The sequence below is a fragment of the Rhipicephalus microplus genome, chromosome 1 (genome assembly GCF_043290135.1).
Source record: "Rhipicephalus microplus isolate Deutch F79 chromosome 1, USDA_Rmic, whole genome shotgun sequence".
Lineage (NCBI taxonomy): Eukaryota > Metazoa > Arthropoda > Arachnida > Ixodida > Ixodidae > Rhipicephalus > Rhipicephalus microplus.
The window spans coordinates 1,942,501-1,967,903 of record NC_134700.1 but is presented as its reverse complement, the minus strand read 5'-3'; positions in this window follow the sequence as shown (position 1 = coordinate 1,967,903).

Below are 25,403 nucleotides of genomic sequence, written 5' to 3'. Positions count from 1 at the left end.
GATATCACAGTTCCCAACTTGTAAAGGTGAAAAACACTGCATCTCACTAAGTGACATTGTTTAATGCGGTTTTACGACGGTTCATACCTTAACCTAACGTAACCTAACCTAACCTAACCTAACCTTACCTAACCTAACCTAACCTAACCTAACCGACCCAACCCAACCTAACCTAACCTAAACTAACCTAACTCAACCTAACCTAACCTAACCTAACCCAACCTAACCCAACCCAACCCAACCTAACCTAACCAAAGCTAACCTAACCTAACCTAACCAAGCCTAACCTAACCTAACTTAACCTAACCTAACGTAACCTAACCTAACCTAACCTATTCTAACGTAACCTAACCTAACCTGACCTAACCTAACCTAACGTAACCTAACCTAACATAACCTAACGTAACCTAACATAACCTAACGTAACCAGACCCAACAACACCCAACCTAACCCAACCCAACCCAACCCAACAACACCCAACCCAACCTAACCTAACCTAACCTAACCTAACCTAACCTTACCTAACCTAACCAAATTATCCTTACCTAACCTAACCTAACCTAACGTAACCTAACCTAACCTAACCTAACGTAACCTAACCTAACCAAACCTAACCCAACCTAACCTAACCTAACCTAACCCAACTCAACCCAACCTAACCTAATCTAACCTAACCTAACCTAACCTAACCTAACCAAACCTAACCTAACCTAACCTAACCTAACCTAACCTAACCTAACGACGGTTGCAAGCGCTTTCACATTAGATATCGCAGTTCCCCACTTTTAATGGTGAAAAACACTGCATCTCACTAATTGACATTGTTTAATGCGGTTTTACGACGGTTGATATATCAACCTAACCTAACATTCGCACTTGTATCTAAAGACGCTCAATTACACTGATTCGTTCACAATTACGTTATTTGCTTGACCTCACAGTTTCTCACCAACTTATTACAGTACGGAACGCTGTATCTCGCTAAATGACATCGTTCTTTAAGGTTTCACGATACTTGCATGCGCTTTACCGAGAATATCACAACATAGCAGTTTCGCACTTGTAACGGTAGAACACGCAGTATTTGGCTTGTTCATGCCGTTTTGTGTGCTTTCACAACATTTCACCTATCGCAGTTTAATACTCGCAATAAAACAACACTATCTCGTTAGATGACGTCGTTTTTTGGTGGTTTCACGACGCTACGTAGCTTAAACTAACATAACTCAACCTAACATAACCTTCGCACTTCTATCGTTAGATTTTACTCGCTACTTTACATTGCTTTCTACAACATTACGACGGTTTCAAGCGCTTTCACATTAGATATCGCAGTTCCCAACTTGTAAAGGTGAAAAACACTGCATCTCACTAAGTGACATTGTTTAATGCGGTTTTACGACGGTTCATACCTTAACCTAACGTAACCTAACCTAACCTAACCCAACCTAACCTAACATAACCTAACCTAACCTAACCTAACCAAACCAAACCTAACCTAACGTAACCTAACCTAACCTAACCTAACCTAACCTAACCTAACGACGTTTGCAAGCGCTTTCACATTAGATTTCGCAGTTCCCGACTTGTAATGGTGAAAAACACTGCATCTCACTAAGTGACATTGTTTAATGCGGTTTTACGACGGTTCATATCTTAACCTAACCTAACATTCGTACTTGTATTGAAAAACGCTCTATTACACTGTTTCGTTCACAATTACGATATTTGCATAACCTCACAGTTTTTCACCAACTTATTGCAGTACAGAACGCTGTATCTCGCTAAATGACATCGTTCTTTAAGGTTTCACGATGCTTGCATGCGCTTTAACGAGAATATCACATTATAGCAGTTTCGCACTTGTAACGGTACAACACGCAGTATCTGGCTTGTTCAAGCCGTTTTGTGTAATTTCACATTTCACCTATTGCAGTTTCGTACATGCAATAAAACAACACTATCTCGTTAGATGACGTCCTTTTTGGTGGTCTCACGACGCTACATAGCTTAAACTAACATAACTCAAGCTAACCTTCGCACTTCTATCGTTAGAAAACGTTTTACTCGCAACTTTACAATGTTTTCTACAAGATTACGACGGGTTCATGCGCTTTCACATTAGATATCGTAGTTCCCGACTTGTAATGTTGAAAAACACTACATCTCACTAAGTGACATTGTTTAATGCGGTTTTACGATGGTGTATATTTCAACCTAACCTAACATTCGCACTTGTATCTAAGTACGCTCAATTACACTGTTTCGTTCACAATTACGATATTTGCTTGACCTCACAGTTTCTCACCAACTTATTACAGTACAGAACGCTGTATCTCGCTAAATGACATCGTTCTTTAAGGTTTCACGATACTTGCATGCGCTTTAACGAGAATATCACAATAAAGCAGTTTGGCACTTGTAACGGCACAAGACGCAGTATCTGGCTAGTTCATGCCATTTTGTGTGCTTTCCCAATATTTCACCTATCGCAGTTTCGTACTCGCAATAAAACAACACTATCTCGTTAGATGACATCGTTTTTGGTGGCTTCACGACGCTACCTAGCTCAAACTAACCGAACCTTCGCACTTCTATCGTTAGAAAACGTTTTATTCGCTACTTTACATTGTTTTCTACAAGATTACGACGGTTTCATGCGCTTTCACATTAGATATCGCAGTTCCCGACTTGTAATGGTGAAAAACACAGCATCTCACTAAGTGACATTGTTTAATGCAGTTTTAGCGCGGTTCATATCTTAACCTAACCTAACCTTACCTAACCCAACCTAACCTAACCTAACCTAACCAAACCTTACCTAACATCCCTAACCTAACCTAACCTAACCTAACCTAACCAAACCTAACCTAACCTAACCTAACGTAACCTAACCTAACCTAACCTAACCTAACGACGTTTGCAAGCGCTTTCACATTAGATATCGCAGTTCCCGACTTGTAATGGTGAAAAACACTGCATCTCACTAAGTGACATTGTTTAATGCGGTTTTACGACGGTTCATATCTTAACCTAACCTAACATTCGCACTTGCATTAAAAAACGCTCTATTACACTGTTTCGTTCACAATTAGGATATTTGCATAACCTCACAGTTTTTCACCAACTTATTGCAGTACAGAACGCTGTATCTCGCTAAATGACATCGTTCTTTAAGGTTTCACGATGCTTGCATGCGCTTTAACGAGAATATCACAACATAGCAGTTTCGCACTTGTAACGGTACAACACGCAGTATTTGGCTTGTTCATGCCGTTTTGTGTGCTTTCACAACATTTCACCTATCGCAGTTTCGTACTCGCAATAAAACAACACTATCTCGTTAGATGACGTTGTTTTTGGTAGTTTCACGACGCTACCTAGCTTAAACTAACATAACTCAACCTAACATAATCTTCGCACTTCTATCGTTAGAAAACGTTTTACTCGCTACTTTACATTGCTTTCTACAACATTACGACGGTTTCAAGCGCTTTCACATTAGATATCACAGTTCCCAACTTGTAAAGGTGAAAAACACTGCATCTCACTAAGTGACATTGTTTATAGCGGTTTTACGACGGTTCATACCTTAACCTAACGTAACCTAACCTAACCTAACCTTACCTAACCTAACCTAACCTAACCTAACCCAACCCAACCCAACCTAACCTAACCTAACCTAACCTAAACTAACCTAACCCAACCTAACCTAACCTAACCTAACCTAACCCAACCCAACCCAACCCAACCTAACCTAACCTAAGCTAACCTAACCAAACCTAACCTAACCTAACTTAACCTAACCTAACGTAACCTAACCTAACCTAACCTATTCTAACGTAACCTAACCTTACCTGACCTAACCTAACCTAACGTAACCTAACCTAACCTAACATAACCTAACCTAACCTAACCTAACCTAACCTAACGTAACCTAACCTAACCTAACCTAACCCAACCCAACCCAACCCAACAACACCTAACCCAACAACACCCAACCCAACCTAACCTAACCTAACCTTACCTAACCTAACCAAATTATCCTTACCTAACCTAACCTAACCTAACGTAACCTAACCTAACCTAACGTAACCTAACCTAACCTAACGTAACCTAACCTAACCTAACCTAACCTAACCCAACCTAACCTAACCTAACCTAACCTAACCTAACCCAACTCAACCCAACCTAACCTAATCTAACCTAACCTAACCTAACCTAACCTAACCTAACAAAACCTAACCTAACCTAACCTAACGACGTTTGCAAGCGCTTTCACATTAGATATCGCAGTTCCCGACTTGGAATGGTGAAAAACACTGCATCTCACTAAGTGACATTGTTTAATGCGGTTTTACGACGGTTCATATCTTAACCTAACCTAACATTCGTACTTGTATTGAAAAACGCTCTATTACACTGTTTCGTTCACAATTACGATATTTGCATAACCTCAACGTTGTGCACCAACGTATTGCAGTACAGAACGCTGTATCTCTCTAAATGACATTGTTCTTTAAGGTTTCACGATGCTTGCATGCGCTTTAACGAGAATATCACAATATAGCAGTTTCGCACTTGTAACGGTAGAACACGCAGTATTTGGCTTGTTCATGCCGTTTTGTGTGCATTCACATTTCACCTATCGCAGTTTAATACTCGCAATAAAACAACACTATCTCGTTAGATGACGTCGTTTTTGGTGGTTTCACGACGCTACCTAGCTTAAACTAACATAACTCAACCTAACATAACCTTCGCACTTCTATCGTTAGAAAACGTTTTACTCGCTACTTTACATTGCTTTCTGGAACATTACGACGGTTTCAAGCGCTTTCACATTAGATATCGCAGTTCCCAACTTGTAAAGGTGAAAAACACTGCATCTCACTAAGTGACATTGTTTAATGCGGTTTTACGACGGTTCATACCTTAACCTAACGTAACCTAACCTAACCTAACCCAACCTAACCTAACATAACCTAACCTAACCTAACCTAACCAAACCTAACCTAACGTAACCTAACCTAACCTAACCTAACGACGTTTGCAAGCGCCTTCACATTAGATATCGCAGTTGCCGACTTGTAATGGTGAAAAACACTGCATCTCACTTAGTGACATTGTTTAATGCGGTTTTACGACGGTTCATATCTTACCTAACATTCGTACTTGTATTGAAAAACGCTCTATTACACTGTCTCGTTCACAATTACGATATTTGCATAACCTCACAGTTTTTCACCAACTTATTGCAGTACAGAACGCTGTATCTCGCTAAATGACATCGTTCTTTAAGGTTTCACGATGCTTGCATGCGCTTTAACGAGAATATCACATTATAGCAGTTTCGCACTTGTAACGGTACAACACGCAGTATCTGGCTTGTTCAAGCCGTTTTGTGTAATTTCACATTTCACCTATTGCAGTTTCGTACATGCAATAAAACAACACTATCTCGTTAGATGACGTCCTTTTTGGTGGTCTCACGACGCTACATAGCTTAAACTAACATAACTCAAGCTAACCTTCGCTCTTCTATCGTTAGAAAACGTTTTACTCGCAACTTTACAATGTTTTCTACAAGATTACGACGGGTTCATGCGCTTTCACATTAGATATCGTAGTTCCCGACTTGTAATGTTGAAAAACACTACATCTCACTAAGTGACATTGTTTAATGCGGTTTTACGATGGTGTATATTTCAACCTAACCTAACATTCGCACTTGTATCTAAGTACGCTCAATTACACTGTTTCGTTCACAATTACGATATTTGCTTGACCTCACAGTTTCTCACCAACTTATTACAGTACAGAACGCTGTATCTCGCTAAATGACATCGTTCTTTAAGGTTTCACGATACTTGCATGCGCTTTAACGAGAATATCACAATAAAGCAGTTTGGCACTTGTAACGGCACAAGACGCAGTATCTGGCTAGTTCATGCCATTTTGTGTGCTTTCCCAATATTTCACCTATCGCAGTTTCGTACTCGCAATAAAACAACACTATCTCGTTAGATGACATCGTTTTTGGTGGCTTCACGACGCTACCTAGCTCAAACTAACCGAACCTTCGCACTTCTATCGTTAGAAAACGTTTTATTCGCTACTTTACATTGTTTTCTACAAGATTACGACGGTTTCATGCGCTTTCACATTAGATATCGCAGTTCCCGACTTGTAATGGTGAAAAACACAGCATCTCACTAAGTGACATTGTTTAATGCAGTTTTAGCGCGGTTCATATCTTAACCTAACCTAACCTTACCTAACCCAACCTAACCTAACCTAACCTAACCAAACCTTACCTAACATCCCTAACCTAACCTAACCTAACCTAACCTAACCTAACCTAACGTAACCTAACCTAACCTAACCTAACCTAACGACGTTTGCAAGCGCTTTCACATTAGATATCGCAGTTCCCGACTTGTAATGGTGAAAAACACTGCATCTCACTAAGTGACATTGTTTAATGCGGTTTTACGACGGTTCATATCTTAACCTAACCTAACATTCGCACTTGCATTAAAAAACGCTCTATTACACTGTTTCGTTCACAATTAGGATATTTGCATAACCTCACAGTTTTTCACCAACTTATTGCAGTACAGAACGCTGTATCTCGCTAAATGACATCGTTCTTTAAGGTTTCACGATGCTTGCATGCGCTTTAACGAGAATATCACAACATAGCAGTTTCGCACTTGTAACGGTACAACACGCAGTATTTGGCTTGTTCATGCCGTTTTGTGTGCTTTCACAACATTTCACCTATCGCAGTTTCGTACTCGCAATAAAACAACACTATCTCGTTAGATGACGTTGTTTTTGGTAGTTTCACGACGCTACCTAGCTTAAACTAACATAACTCAACCTAACATAATCTTCGCACTTCTATCGTTAGAAAACGTTTTACTCGCTACTTTACATTGCTTTCTACAACATTACGACGGTTTCAAGCGCTTTCACATTAGATATCACAGTTCCCAACTTGTAAAGGTGAAAAACACTGCATCTCACTAAGTGACATTGTTTAATGCGGTTTTACGACGGTTCATACCTTAACCTAACGTAACCTAACCTAACCTAACCTTACCTAACCTAACCTAACCTAACCTAACCCAACCCAACCCAACCTAACCTAACCTAACCTAACCTAAACTAACCTAACCCAACCTAACCTAACCTAACCTAACCTAACCCAACCCAACCCAACCCAACCTAACCTAACCTAAGCTAACCTAACCAAACCTAACCTAACCTAACTTAACCTAACCTAACGTAACCTAACCTAACCTAACCTATTCTAACGTAACCTAACCTTACCTGACCTAACCTAACCTAACGTAACCTAACCTAACCTAACATAACCTAACCTAACCTAACCTAACCTAACCTAACGTAACCTAACCTAACCTAACCTAACCCAACCCAACCCAACCCAACAACACCTAACCCAACAACACCCAACCCAACCTAACCTAACCTAACCTTACCTAACCTAACCAAATTATCCTTACCTAACCTAACCTAACCTAACGTAACCTAACCTAACCTAACGTAACCTAACCTAACCTAACGTAACCTAACCTAACCTAACCTAACCTAACCCAACCTAACCTAACCTAACCTAACCTAACCCAACTCAACCCAACCTAACCTAATCTAACCTAACCTAACCTAACCTAACCTAACCTAACAAAACCTAACCTAACCTAACCTAACGACGTTTGCAAGCGCTTTCACATTAGATATCGCAGTTCCCGACTTGGAATGGTGAAAAACACTGCATCTCACTAAGTGACATTGTTTAATGCGGTTTTACGACGGTTCATATCTTAACCTAACCTAACATTCGTACTTGTATTGAAAAACGCTCTATTACACTGTTTCGTTCACAATTACGATATTTGCATAACCTCAACGTTGTGCACCAACGTATTGCAGTACAGAACGCTGTATCTCTCTAAATGACATTGTTCTTTAAGGTTTCACGATGCTTGCATGCGCTTTAACGAGAATATCACAATATAGCAGTTTCGCACTTGTAACGGTAGAACACGCAGTATTTGGCTTGTTCATGCCGTTTTGTGTGCATTCACATTTCACCTATCGCAGTTTAATACTCGCAATAAAACAACACTATCTCGTTAGATGACGTCGTTTTTGGTGGTTTCACGACGCTACCTAGCTTAAACTAACATAACTCAACCTAACATAACCTTCGCACTTCTATCGTTAGAAAACGTTTTACTCGCTACTTTACATTGCTTTCTGGAACATTACGACGGTTTCAAGCGCTTTCACATTAGATATCGCAGTTCCCAACTTGTAAAGGTGAAAAACACTGCATCTCACTAAGTGACATTGTTTAATGCGGTTTTACGACGGTTCATACCTTAACCTAACGTAACCTAACCTAACCTAACCCAACCTAACCTAACATAACCTAACCTAACCTAACCTAACCAAACCTAACCTAACGTAACCTAACCTAACCTAACCTAACGACGTTTGCAAGCGCCTTCACATTAGATATCGCAGTTGCCGACTTGTAATGGTGAAAAACACTGCATCTCACTTAGTGACATTGTTTAATGCGGTTTTACGACGGTTCATATCTTACCTAACATTCGTACTTGTATTGAAAAACGCTCTATTACACTGTCTCGTTCACAATTACGATATTTGCATAACCTCACAGTTTTTCACCAACTTATTGCAGTACAGAACGCTGTATCTCGCTAAATGACATTGTTCTTTAAGGTTTCACGATGCTTGCATGCGCTTTAACGAGAATATCACAATAAAGCAGTTTCGCACTTGTAACGGCACAAGACGCAGTATCTGGCTAGTTCATGCAATTTTGTGTGCTTTCCCAATATTTCACCTATCGCAGTTTCGTACTCGCAATAAAACAACACTATCTCGTTAGATGACATCGTTTTTGGTGGTTTCACGACGCTACCTAGCTCAAACTAACCGAACCTTCGCACTTCTATCGTTAGAAAACGTTTTATTCGCTACTTTACAATGTTTTCTACAAGATTACGACGGTTTCATGCGCTTTCACATTAGATATCGTAGTTCCCGACTTGTAATGTTGAAAAACACTACATCTCACTAAGTGACATTGTTTAATGCGGTTTTACGACGGTGTATATCTCAACCTAACCTAACATTCGCACTTGTATCTAAGTACGCTCAATTACACTGTTTCGTTCACAATTACGATATTTGCTTGACCTCACAGTTTCTCACCAACTTATTACAGTACAGAACGCTGTATCTCGCTAAATGACATCGTTCTTTAAGGTTTCACGATACTTGCATGCGCTTTAACGAGAATATCACAATAAAGCAGTTTCGCACTTGTAACGGCACAAGACGCAGTATCTGGCTAGTTCATGCCATTTTGTGTGCTTTCCCAATATTTCACCTATCGCAGTTTCGTACTCGCAATAAAACAACACTATCTCGTTAGATGACATCGTTTTTGGTGGTTTCACGACGCTACCTAGCTCAAACTAACCGAACCTTCGCACTTCTATCGTTAGAAAACGTTTTATTCGCTACTTTACAATGTTTTCTACAAGATTACGACGGTTTCATGCGCTTTCACATTAGATATCGCAGTTCCCGACTTGTAATGGTGAAAAACACAGCATCTCACTAAGTGACATTGTTTAATGCGGTTTTAGCGCGGTTCATATCTTAACCTAACCTAACCTTTCCTAACCCGACCTAACCTAACCTACCCTAACCAAACCTTACCTAACATACCCTAACCTGACCTAACCTAACCTAACGACGTTTTCAAGCGCTTTCACATTAGATATCGCAGTTCCCGACTTGTAATGGTGAAAAACACTGCATCTCACTAAGTGACATTGTTTAATGCGGTTTTACGACGGTTCATATCTTAACCTAACCTAACATTCGCACTTGTATTAAAAACGCTCTATTACACTGTTTCGTTCACAATTAGGATATTTGCATAACCTCACAGTTTTTCACCAACTTATTGCAGTACAGAACGCTGTATCTCGCTAAATGACATCGTTCTTTAAGATTTCACGATGCTTGCATGCGCTTCAACGAGAATATCACAACATAGCAGTTTCGCACTTGTAACAGTACAACACGCAGTATTTGGCTTGTTCATTGCGTTTTGTGTGCTTTCACAACATTTCACCTATCGCAGTTTCGTACTCGCAATAAAACAACACTATCTCGTTAGATGACGTTGTTTTTGGTAGTTTCACGACGCTACCTAGCTTAAACTAACATAACTCAACCTAACATAACCTTCGCACTTCTATCGTTAGAAAACGTTTTACTCGCTACTTTACATTGCTTTCTACAACATTACGACGGTTTCAAGCGCTTTCACATTAGATATCACAGTTCCCAACTTGTAAAGGTGAAAAACACTGCATCTCACTAAGTGACATTGTTTAATGCGGTTTTACGACGGTTCATACCTTAACCTAACGTAACCTAACCTAACCTAACCTAACCTTACCTAACCTAACCTAACCTAACCTAACCAACCCAACCCAACCTAACCTAACCTAACCTAACCTAAACTAACCTAACCCAACCTAACCTAACCTAACCTAACCTAACCCAACCTAACCCAACCCAACCCAACCTAACCTAACCAAAGCTAACCTAACCTAACCTAACCAAACCTAACCTAACCTAACTTGACCTAACCTAACGTAACCTAACCTAACCTAACCTATTCTAACGTAACCTAACCTTACCTGACCTAACCTAACCTAACGTAACCTAACCTAACCTAACATAACCTAACGTAACCTAACCTAACCTAACGTAACCTAACCTAACCTAACCCAACCTAACCCAACCCAACCCAACCCAACAACACCCAACCCAACCTAACCTAACCTAACCTAACCTTACCTAACCTAACCAAATTATCCTTACCTAACCTAACCTAACCTAACGTAACCTAACCTAACCTAACCTAACGTAACCTAACCTAACCTAACCCAACCTAACCTAACCTAACCTAACCTAACCCAACTCAACTCAACCTAACCTAATGTAACCTAACCTAACCTAACCTAACCTAACCAAACCTAACCTAACCTAACCTAACCTAACCTAACCTAACGACGGTTGCAAGCGCTTTCACATTAGATATCGCAGTTCCCCACTTTTAATGGTGAAAAACACTGCATCTCACTAATTGACATTGTTTAATGCGGTTTTACGACGGTGTATATCTCAACCTAACCTAACATTCGCACTTGTATCTAAGTACGCTCAATTACACTGTTTCGTTCACAATTACGATATTTGCTTGACCTCACAGTTTCTCACCAACTTATTACAGTACAGAACGCTGTATCTCGCTAAATGACATCGTTCTTTAAGGTTTCACGATACTTGCATGCGTTTTAACGAGAATATCACAATAAAGCAGTTTCGCACTTGTAACGGCACAAGACGCAGTATCTGGCTAGTTCATGCCATTTTGTGTGCTTTCCCAATATTTCACCTATCGCAGTTTCGTACTCGCAATAAAACAACACTATCTCGTTAGATGACATCGTTTTTGGTGGCTTCACGACGCTACCTAGCTCAAACTAAGCGAACCTTCGCACTTCTATCGTTAGAAAACGTTTTATTCGCTACTTTACAATGTTTTCTACAAGATTACGACGGTTTCATGCGCTTTCACATTAGATATCGCAGTTCCCGACTTGTAATGGTGAAAAACACAGCATCTCACTAAGTGACATTGTTTAATGCAGTTTTAGCGCGGTTCATATCTTAACCTAACCTAACCTTACCTAACCCAACCTAACCTAACCTAACCTAACCAAACCTTACCTAACATCCCTAACCTAACCTAACCTAACCTAACCTAACCAAACCTAACCTAACCTAACCTAACGTAACCTAACCTAACCTAACCTAACCTAACGACGTTTGCAAGCGCTTTCACATTAGATATCGCAGTTCCCGACTTGTAATGGTGAAAAACACTGCATCTCACTAAGTGACATTGTTTAATGCGGTTTTACGACGGTTCATATCTTAACCTAACCTAACATTCGCACTTGCATTAAAAAACGCTCTATTACACTGTTTCGTTCACAATTAGGATATTTGCATAACCTCACAGTTTTTCACCAACTTATTGCAGTACAGAACGCTGTATCTCGCTAAATGACATCGTTCTTTAAGGTTTCACGATGCTTGCATGCGCTTTAACGAGAATATCACAACATAGCAGTTTCGCACTTGTAACGGTACAACACGCAGTATTTGGCTTGTTCATGCCGTTTTGTGTGCTTTCACAACATTTCACCTATCGCAGTTTCGTACTCGCAATAAAACAACACTATCTCGTTAGATGACGTTGTTTTTGGTAGTTTCACGACGCTACCTAGCTTAAACTAACATAACTCAACCTAACATAACCTTCGCACTTCTATCGTTAGAAAACGTTTTACTCGCTACTTTACATTGCTTTCTACAACATTACGACGGTTTCAAGCGCTTTCACAATAGATATCACAGTTCCCAACTTGTAAAGGTGAAAAACACTGCATCTCACTAAGTGACATTGTTTAATGCGGTTTTACGACGGTTCATACCTTAACCTAACGTAACCTAACCTAACCTAACCTTACCTAACCTAACCTAACCTAACCCAACCCAACCCAACCTAACCTAACCTAACCTAAACTAACCTAACCCAACCTAACCTAACCTAACCTAACCTAACCCAACCCAACCCAACCCAACCTAACCTAACCTAAGCTAACCTAACCAAACCTAACCTAACCTAACTTAACCTAACCTAACGTAACCTAACCTAACCTAACCTATTCTAACGTAACCTAACCTTACCTGACCTAACCTAACCTAACGTAACCTAACCTAACCTAACATAACCTAACGTAACCTAACCTAACCTAACCTAACCTAACCTAACGTAACCTAACCTAACCTAACCTAACCCAACCCAACCCAACCCAGCAACACCCAACCCAACAACACCCAACCCAACCTAACCTAACCTAACCTTACCTAACCTAACCAAATTATCCTTACCTAACCTAACCTAACCTAACGTAACCTAACCTAACCTAAACTAACGTAACCTAACCTAACCTAACGTAACCCAACCTAACCTAACCTAACCTAACCTAACCCAACCTAACCTAACCTAACCTAACCTAACCCAACTCAACCCAACCTAACCTAATCTAACCTAACCTAACCTAACCTAACAAAACCTAACCTAACCTAACCTAACCTAACCTAACAACGGTTGCAAGCGCTTTCACATTAGATATCGCAGTTCCCGACTTTTAATGGTGAAAAACACTGCATCTCACTAATTTACATTGTTTAATGCGGTTTTACGACGGTTCATATCTTAACCTAACCTAACATTCGCACTTGTATCTAAAAACGCTCTATTACACTGTTTTGTTCTCAATTACGATATTTGCATAACCTCACAGTTTTTCACCAACTTATTGCAGTACAGAACGTTGTATCTCACTAAATGACATATTTCTTTAAGGTTTCACGATGCTTGCATGCGCTTTACCGAGAATATCACAATATAGCAGTTTCGCACTTGTAACGGTAGAACACGCAGTATTTGGCTTGTTCATGCCGTTTTGTGTGCATTCACATTTCACCTATCGCAGTTTAATACTCGCAATAAAACAACACTATCTCGTCAGATGACGTCGTTTTTGGTAGTTTCACGACGCTACCTAGCTTAAACTAACCTAACATAACCTAACCTTCGCATTTCTATCGTTAGAAAACGTTTTACTCGCAACTTTACAATGTTTTCTACAAGATTACGACGGTTTCATGCGTTTTCACATTAGATATCGTAGTTCCCGACTTGTAATGTTGAAAAACACTACATCTCACTAAGTGACATTGTTTAATGCGATTTTACGACGGTTGATATGTCAACCTAACCTAACATTCGCACTTGCATGTAAAGACGCTCAATTACACTGTTTCGTTCACAATTACGATATTTGCTTGACCTCACAGTTTCTCACCAACTTATTACAGTACAGAACGCTGTATCTCGCTAAATGACATCGTTCTTTAAGGTTTCACGATACTTGCATGCGCTTTACCGAGAATGTCAAAACATAGCAGTTTCGCACTTGTAACGGTACAACACGCAGTATTTGGCTTGTTCATGCCGTTTTGTGTGCTTTCACAACATTTTACCTATCGCAGTTTCGTACTCGCAATAAAACAACACTATCTTGTTAGATGACGTCGTTTTTGGTGGTTTCACGACGCTACCTAGCTTAAACTAACATAACTCAACCTAACATAACCTTCGCACTTCTATCGTTAGAAAACGTTTTACTCGCTACTTTACATTGCTTTCTACAACATTACGACGGTTTCAAGCGCTTTCACATTAGATATCACACTTCCCAACTTGTAAAGGTGAAAAACACTGCATCTCACTAAGTGACATTGTTTAATGCGGTTTTACGACGGTTCATACCTTAACCTAACGTAACCTAACCTAACCTAACCTAACCTTACCTAACCTAACCTAACCTAACCTAACCAACCCAACCCAACCTAACCTAACCTAACCTAACCTAAACTAACCTAACCCAACCTAACCTAACCTAACCTAACCTAACCCAACCTAACCCAACCCAACCCAACCTAACCTAACCAAAGCTAACCTAACCTAACCTAACCAAACCTAACCTAACCTAACTTAACCTAACCTAACGTAACCTAACCTAACCTAACCTATTCTAACGTAACCTAACCTTACCTGACCTAACCTAACCTAACGTAACCTAACCTAACCTAACATAACCTAACGTAACCTAACCTAACCTAACGTAACCTAACCTAACCTAACCCAACCTAACCCAACCCAACCCAACCCAACAACACCCAACCCAACCTAACCTAACCTAACCTAACCTTACCTAACCTAACCAAATTATCCTTACCTAACCTAACCTAACCTAACGTAACCTAACCTAACCTAACCTAACGTAACCTAACCTAACCTAACCCAACCTAACCTAACCTAACCTAACCTAACCCAACTCAACCCAACCTAACCTAATGTAACCTAACCTAACCTAACCTAACCAAACCTAACCTAACCTAACCTAACCTAACGACGGTTGCAAGCGCTTTCACATTAGATATCGCAGTTCCCCACTTTTAATGGTGAAAAACACTGCATCTCACTAATTGACATTGTTTAATGCGGTTTTACGACGGTGTATATCTCAACCTAACCTAACATTCGCACTTGTATCTAAGTACGCTCAATTACACTGTTTCGTTCACAATTACGATATTTGCTTGACCTCACAGTTTCTCACCAACTTATTACAGTACAGAACGCTGTATCTCGCTAAATGACATCGTTCTTTAAGGTTTCACGATACTTGCATGCGTTTTAACGAGAATATCACAATAAAGCAGTTTCGCACTTGTAACGGCACAAGACGCAGTATCTGGCTAGTTCATGCCATTTTGTGTGCTTTCCCAATATTTCACCTATCGCAGTTTCGTACTCGCAATAAAACAACACTAGCTCGTTAGATGACATCGTTTTTGGTGGCTTCACGACGCTACCTAGCTCAAACTAAGCGAACCTTCGCACTTCTATCGTTAGAAAACGTTTTATTCGCTACTTTACAATGTTTTCTACAAGATTACGACGGTTTCATGCGCTTTCACATTAGATATCGCAGTTCCCGACTTGTAATGGTGAAAAACACAGCATCTCACTAAGTGACATTGTTTATTGCAGTTTTAGCGCGGTTCATATCTTAACCTAACCTAAACTTACCTAACCCAACCTAACCTAACCTAACCTAACCAAACCTTACCTAACATCCCTAACCTAACCTAACCTAACCTAACCAAACCTAACCTAACCTAACCTAACGTAACCTAACCTAACCTAACCTAACCTAACGACGTTTGCAAGCGCTTTCACATTAGATATCGCAGTTCCCGACTTGTAATGGTGAAAAACACTGCATCTCACTAAGTGACATTGTTTAATGCGGTTTTACGACGGTTCATATCTTAACCTAACCTAACATTCGCACTTGCATTAAAAAACGCTCTATTACACTGTTTCGTTCACAATTAGGATATTTGCATAACCTCACAGTTTTTCACCAACTTATTGCAGTACAGAACGCTGTATCTCGCTAAATGACATCGTTCTTTAAGGTTTCACGATGCTTGCATGCGCTTTAACGAGAATATCACAACATAGCAGTTTCGCACTTGTAACGGTACAACACGCAGTATTTGGCTTGTTCATGCCGTTTTGTGTGCTTTCACAACATTTCACCTATCGCAGTTTCGTACTCGCAATAAAACAACACTATCTCGTTAGATGACGTTGTTTTTGGTAGTTTCACGACGCTACCTAGCTTAAACTAACATAACTCAACCTAACATAACCTTCGCACTTCTATCGTTAGAAAACGTTTTACTCGCTACTTTACATTGCTTTCTACAATATTACGACGGTTTCAAGCGCTTTCACATTAGATACCACAGTTCCCAACTTGTAAAGGTGAAAAACACTGCATCTCACTAAGTGACATTGTTTAATGCGGTTTTACGACGGTTCATACCTTAACCTAACGTAACCTAACCTAACCTAACCTTACCTAACCTAACCTAACCCAACCCAACCCAACCTAACCTAACCTAACCTAACCTAAACTAACCTAACCTAACCTAACCTAACCTAACCCAACCCAACCCAACCCAACCCAACCTAACCTAACCTAAGCTAACCTAACCAAACCTAACCTAACCTAACTTAACCTAACCTAACGTAACCTAACCTAACCTAACCTATTCTAACGTAACCTAACCTTACCTGACCTAACCTAACCTAACGTAACCTAACCTAACCTAACATAACCTAACGTAACCTAACCTAACCTAACCTAACCTAACGTAACCTAACCTAACCTAACCTAACCCAACCCAACCCAACCCAACAACACCCAACCCAACAACACCCAACCCAACCTAACCTAACCTAACCTTACCTAACCTAACCAAATTATCCTTACCTAACCTAACCTAACCTAACGTAACCTAACCTAACCTAACCTAACGTAACCTAACCTAACCTAACGTAACCTAACCTAACCTAACCTAACCTAACCCAACCTAACCTAACCTAACCTAACCTAACCCAACTCAACCCAACCTAACCTTATCTAACCTAACCTAACCTAACCTAACCTAACAAAACCTAACCTAACCTAACCTAACCTAACCTAACGACGTTTGCAAGCGCTTTCACATTAGATATCGCAGTTCCCGACTTGGAATGGTGAAAAACACTGCATCTCACTAAGTGACATTGTTTAATGCGGTTTTACGACGGTTCATATCTTAACCTAACCTAACATTCGTACTTGTATTGAAAAACGCTCTATTACACTGTTTCGTTCACAATTACGATATTTGCATAACCTCAACGTTGTGCACCAACTTATTGCAGTACAGAACGCTGTATCTCGCTAAATGACATTGTTCTTTAAGGTTTCACGATGCTTGCATGCGCTTTAACGAGAATATCACAATATAGCAGTTTCGCACTTGTAACGGTAGAACACGCAGTATTTGGCTTGTTCATGCCGTTTTGTGTGCATTCACATTTCACCTATCGCAGTTTAATACTCGCAATAAAACAACACTATCTCGTTAGATGACGTCGTTTTTGGTGGTTTCACGACGCTACCTAGCTTAAACTAACATAACTCAACCTAACATAACCTTCGCACTTTTATCGTTAGAAAACGATTTACTCGCTACTTTACATTGCTTTCTACAACATTGTTTAATGCGGTTTTACGACGGTTCATACCTTAACCTAACGTAACCTAACCTAACCTAACCTTACCTAACCTAACCTAACCCAACCCAACCCAACCTAACCTAACCTAACCTAACCTAAACTAACCTAACCCAACCTAACCTAACCTAACCTAACCTAACCCAACCCAACCCAACCCAACCTAACCTAACCTAAGCTAACCTAATCAAACCTAACCTAACCTAACTTAACCTAACCTACCGTAACCTAACCTAACCTAACCTATTCTAACGTAACCTAACCTTACCTGACCTAACCTAACCTAACGTAACCTAACCTAACCTAACCTAACATAACCTAACGTAACCTAACCTAACCTAACCCAACCTAACCCAACCCAACCCAACCCAACAACACCCAACCCAACAACACCCAACCCAACCTAACCTAACCTAACCTTACCTAACCTAACCAAATTATCCTTACCTAACCTAACCTAACCTAACGTAACCTAACCTAACCTAACCTAACGTAACCTAACCTAACCTAACGTAACCCAACCTAACCTAACCTAACCTAACCCAACCTAACCTAACCTAACCTAACCTAACCCAACTCAACCCAACCTAACCTAATCTAACCTAACCTAACCTAACCTAACAACGGTTGCAAGCGCTTTCACATTAGATATCGCAGTTCCCGACTTTTAATGGTGAAAAACACTGCATCTCACTAATTTACATTGTTTAATGCGGTTTTACGACGGTTCATATCTTAACCTAACCTAACATTCGCACTTGTATCTAAAAACGCTCTATTACACTGTTTTGTTCTCAATTACGATATTTGCATAACCTCACAGTTTTTCACCAACTTATTGCAGTACAGAACGTTGTATCTCACTAAATGACATATTTCTTTAAGGTTTCACGATGCTTGCATGCGCTTTAACGAGAATATCACAATATAGCAGTTTCGCACTTGTAACGGTAGAACACGCAGTATTTGGCTTGTTCATGCCGTTTTGTGTGCTTTCACAACATTTCACCTATCGCAGTTTAATACTCGCTATAAAACAACACTATCTCGTTAGATGACGTCGTTTTTGGTAGTTTCACGACGCTACCTAGCTTAAACTAACCTAACATAACCTAACCTTCGCATTTCTATCGTTAGAAAACGTTTTACTCGCAACTTTACAATGTTTTCTACAAGATTACGACGGTTTCATGCGTTTTCACATTAGATATCGTAGTTCCCGACTTGTAATGTTGAAAAACACTACATCTCACTAAGTGACATTGTTTAATGCGATTTTACGACGGTTGATATGTCAACCTAACCTAACATTCGCACTTGCATCTAAAGACGCTCAATTACACTGTTTCGTTCACAATTACGATATTTGCTTGACCTCACAGTTTCTCACCAACTTATTACAGTACAGAACGCTGTATCTCGCTAAATGACATCGTTCTTTAAGGTTTCACGATACTTGCATGCGCTTTACCGAGAATGTCAAAACATAGCAGTTTCGCACTTGTAACGGTACAACACGCAGTATTTGGCTTGTTCATGCCGTTTTGTGTGCTTTCACAACATTTTACCTATCGCAGTTTCGTACTCGCAATAAAACAACACTATCTTGTTAGATGACGTCGTTTTTGGTGGTTTCACGACGCTACCTAGCTTAAACTAGCATAACTCAACCTAACATAACCTTCGCACTTCTATCGTTAGAAAACGTTTTACTCGCTACTTTACATTGCTTTCTACAACATTACGACGGTTTCAAGCGCTTTCACATTAGATATCACAGTTCCCAACTTGTAAAGGAGAAAAACACTGCATCTCACTAAGTGACATTGTTTAATGCGGTTTTACGACGGTTCATACCTTAACCTAACGTAACCTAACCTAACCTAACCTAACCTTACCTAACCTAACCTAACCTAACCTAACCAACCCAACCCAACTTAACCTAACCTAACCTAACCTAAACTAACCTAACCCAACCTAACCTAACCTAACCCAACCTAACCCAACCCAACCCAACCTAACCTAACCAAAGCTAACCTAACCTAACCTAACTTAACCTAACCTAACGTAACCTAACCTAACCTAACCTATTCTAACGTAACCTAACCTTACCTGACCTAACCTAACCTAACTTAACTTAACCTAACATAACCTAACGTAACCTAACCTAACCTAACGTAACCTAACCTAACCTAACCCAACCTAACCCAACCCAACCCAACCCAACAACACCCAACCCAACCTAACCTAACCTAACCTAACCTTACCTAACCTAACCAAATTATCCTTACCTAACCTAACCTAACCTAACGTAACCTAACCTAACCTAACCTAACGTAACCTAACCTAACCTAACCCAACCTAACCTAACCTAACCTAACCTAACCCAACTCAACCCAACCTAACCTAATGTAACCTAACCTAACCTAACCTAACCTAACCAAACCTAACCTAACCTAACCTAACCTAACCTAACGACGGTTGCAAGCGCTTTCACATTAGATATCGCAGTTCCCCACTTTTAATGGTGAAAAACACTGCATCTCACTAATTGACATTGTTTAATGCGGTTTTACGACGGTGTATATCTCAACCTAACCTAACATTCGCACTTGTATCTAAGTACGCTCAATTACACTGTTTCGTTCACAATTACGATATTTGCTTGACCTCACAGTTTCTCACCAACTTATTACAGTACAGAACGCTGTATCTCGCTAAATGACATCGTTCTTTAAGGTTTCACGATACTTGCATGCGTTTTAACGAGAATATCACAATAAAGCAGTTTCGCACTTGTAACGGCACAAGACGCAGTATCTGGCTAGTTCATGCCATTTTGTGTGCTTTCCCAATATTTCACCTATCGCAGTTTCGTACTCGCAATAAAACAACACTATCTCGTTAGATGACATCGTTTTTGGTGGCTTCACGACGCTACCTAGCTCAAACTAAGCGAACCTTCGCACTTCTATCGTTAGAAAACGTTTTATTCGCTACTTTACAATGTTTTCTACAAGATTACGACGGTTTCATGCGCTTTCACATTAGATATCGCAGTTCCCGACTTGTAATGGTGAAAAACACAGCATCTCACTAAGTGACATTGTTTATTGCAGTTTTAGCGCGGTTCATATCTTAACCTAACCTAACCTTACCTAACCCAACCTAACCTAACCTAACCTAACCAAACCTTACCTAACATCCCTAACCTAACCTAACCTAACCTAACCTAACCAAACCTAACCTAACCTAACCTAACGTAACCTAACCTAACCTAACCTAACCTAACGACGTTTGCAAGCGCTTTCACATTAGATATCGCAGTTCCCGACTTGTAATGGTGAAAAACACTGCATCTCACTAAGTGACATTGTTTAATGCGGTTTTACGATGGTTCATATCTTAACCTAACCTAACATTCGCACTTGCATTAAAAAACGCTCTATTACACTGTTTCGTTCACAATTAGGATATTTGCATAACCTCACAGTTTTTCACCAACTTATTGCAGTACAGAACGCTGTATCTCGCTAAATGACATCGTTCTTTAAGGTTTCACGATGCTTGCATGCGCTTTAACGAGAATATCACAACATAGCAGTTTCGCACTTGTAACGGTACAACACGCAGTATTTGGCTTGTTCATGCCGTTTTGTGTGCTTTCACAACATTTCACCTATCGCAGTTTCGTACTCGCAATAAAACAACACTATCTCGTTAGATGACGTTGTTTTTGGTAGTTTCACGACGCTACCTAGCTTAAACTAACATAACTCAACCTAACATAACCTTCGCACTTCTATCGTTAGAAAACGTTTTACTCGCTACTTTACATTGCTTTCTACAACATTACGACGGTTTCAAGCGCTTTCACATTAGATATCACAGTTCCCAACTTGTAAAGGTGAAAAACACTGCATCTCACTAAGTGACATTGTTTAATGCGGTTTTACGACGGTTCATACCTTAACCTAACGTAACCTAACCTAACCTAACCTTACCTAACCTAACCTAACCTAACCTAACCCAACCCAACCCAACCTAACCTAACCTAACCTAACCTAAACTAACCTAACCCAACCTAACCTAACCTAACCTAACCTAACCCAACCCAACCCAACCCAACCTAACCTAACCTAAGCTAACCTAACCAAACCTAACCTAACCTAACTTAACCTAACCTAACGTAACCTAACCTAACCTAACCTATTCTAACGTAACCTAACCTTACCTGACCTAACCTAACCTAACGTAACCTAACCTAACCTAACATAACCTAACGTAACCTAACCTAACCTAACCTAACCTAACCTAACGTAACCTAACCTAACCTAACCTAACCCAACCCAACCCAACCCAACAACACCCAACCCAACAACACCCAACCCAACCTAACCTAACCTAACCTTACCTAACCTAACCAAATTATCCTTACCTAACCTAACCTAACCTAACGTAACCTAACCTAACCTAACCTAACGTAACCTAACCTAACCTAACGTAACCTAACCTAACCTAACCTAACCTAACCCAACCTAACCTAACCTAACCTAACCCAACTCAACCCAACCTAACCTAATCTAACCGAACCTAACCTAACCTAACCTAACAAAACCTAACCTAAACTAACCTAACCTAACCTAACGACGTTTGCAAGCGCTTTCACATTAGATATCGCAGTTCCCGACTTGGAATGGTGAAAAACACTGCATCTCACTAAGTGACATTGTTTAATGCGGTTTTACGACGGTTCATATCTTAACCTAACCTAACATTCGTACTTGTATTGAAAAACGCTCTATTACACTGTTTCGTTCACAATTACGATATTTGCATAACCTCAACGTTGTGCACCAACTTATTGCAGTACAGAACGCTGTATCTCGCTAAATGACATTGTTCTTTAAGGTTTCACGATGCTTGCATGCGCTTTAACGAGAATATCACAATATAGCAGTTTCGCACTTGTAACGGTAGAACACGCAGTATTTGGCTTGTTCATGCCGTTTTGTGTGCATTCACATTTCACCTATCGCAGTTTAATACTCGCAATAAAACAACACTATCTCGTTAGATGACGTCGTTTTTGGTGGTTTCACGACGCTACCTAGCTTAAACTAACATAACTCAACCTAACATAACCTTCGCACTTTTATCGTTAGAAAACGTTTTACTCGCTACTTTACAATGCTTTCTGGAACATTACGACGGTTTCAAGCGCTTTCACATTAGATATCGCAGTTCCCAACTTGTAAAGGTGAAAAACACTGCATCTCACTAAGTGACATTGTTTAATGCGGTTTTACGACGGTTCATACCTTAACCTAACGTAACCTAACCTAACCTAACCCAACCTAACCTAACATAACCTAACCTAACCTAACCTAACCAAACCTAACCTAACGTAACCTAACCTAACCTAACCTAACGACGTTTGCAAGCGCTTTCACATTAGATATCGCAGTTGCCGACTTGTAATGGTGAAAAACACTGCATCTCACTTAGTGACATTGTTTAATGCGGTTTTACGACGGTTCATATCTTAACCTAACCTAACATTCGTACTTGTATTGAAAAACGCTCTATTACACTGTGTCGTTCACAATTACGATATTTGCATAACCTCAGTTTTTCACCAACTTATTGCAGTACAGAACGCTGTATCTCGCTAAATGACATTGTTCTTTAAGGTTTCACGATGCTTGCATGCGCTTTAACGAGAATATCACAATAAAGCAGTTTCGCACTTGTAACGGCACAAGACGCAGTATCTGGCTAGTTCATGCCATTTTGTGTGCTTTCCCAATATTTCACCTATCGCAGTTTCGTACTCGCAATAAAACAACACTATCTCGTTAGATGACATCGTTTTTGGTGGTTTCACGACGCTACCTAGCTCAAACTAACCGAACCTTCGCACTTCTATCGTTAGAAAACGTTTTATTCGCTACTTTACAATGTTTTCTACAAGATTACGACGGTTTCATGCGCTTTCACATTAGATATCGCAGTTCCCGACTTGTAATGGTGAAAAACACAGCATCTCACTAAGTGACATTGTTTAATGCGGTTTTAGCGCGGTTCATATCTTAACCTAACCTAACCTTTCCTAACCCGACCTAACCTAACCTACCCTAACCAAACCTTACCTAACATACCCTAACCTGACCTAACCTAACCTAACCTAACCTAACCAAACCTAACCTAACCTAACCTAACCTAACGACGTTTTCAAGCGCTTGCACATTAGATATCGCAGTTCCCGACTTGTAATGGTGAAAAACACTGCATCTCACTAAGTGACATTGTTTAATGCGGTTTTACGACGGTTCATATCTTAACCTAACCTAACATTCGCACTTGTATTAAAAACGCTCTATTACACTGTTTCGTTCACAATTAGGATATTTGCATAACCTCACAGTTTTTCACCAACTTATTGCAGTACAGAACGCTGTATCTCGCTAAATGACATCGTTCTTTAAGATTTCACGATGCTTGCATGCGCTTCAACGAGAATATCACAACATAGCAGTTTCGCACTTGTAACGGTACAACACGCAGTATTTGGCTTGTTCATTGCGTTTTGTGTGCTTTCACAACATTTCACCTATCGCAGTTTCGTACTCGCAATAAAACAACACTATCTCGTTAGATGACGTTGTTTTTGGTAGTTTCACGACGCTACCTAGCTTAAACTAACATAACTCAACCTAACATAACCTTCGCACTTCTATCGTTAGAAAACGTTTTACTCGCTACTTTACATTGCTTTCTACAACATTACGACGGTTTCAAGCGCTTTCACGTTAGATATCACAGTTCCCAACTTGTAAAGGTGAAAAACACTGCATCTCACTAAGTGACATTGTTTAATGCGGTTTTACGACGGTTCATACCTTAACCTAACGTAACCTAACCTAACCTAACCTAACCTTACCCAACCTAACCTAACCTAACCTAACCTAAACTAACCTAACCCAACCTAACCTAACCTAACCTAACCTAACCCAACCCAACCCAACCCAACCTAACCTAACCTAAGCTAACCTAACCAAACCTAACCTAACCTAACTTAACCTAACCTAACGTAACCTAACCTAACCTAACCTATTCTAACGTAACCTAACCTTACCTGACCTAACCTAACCTAACGTAACCTAACCTAACGTAACCTAACCTAACCTAACATAACCTAACGTAACCTAACCTAACCTAACCCAACCTAACCCAACCCAACCCAACCCAACAAATCCAACCCAACCTAACCTAACCTAACCTTACCTAACCTAACCAAATTATCCTTACCTAACCTAACCTAACCTAACGTAACCTAACCTAACTAACCTAACGTAACCTAACCTAACCTAACGTAACCCAACCTAACCTAACCTAACCCAACCTAACCTAACCTAACCTAACCTAACCCAACTCAACCCAACCTAACCTAATCTAACCTAACCTAACCTAACC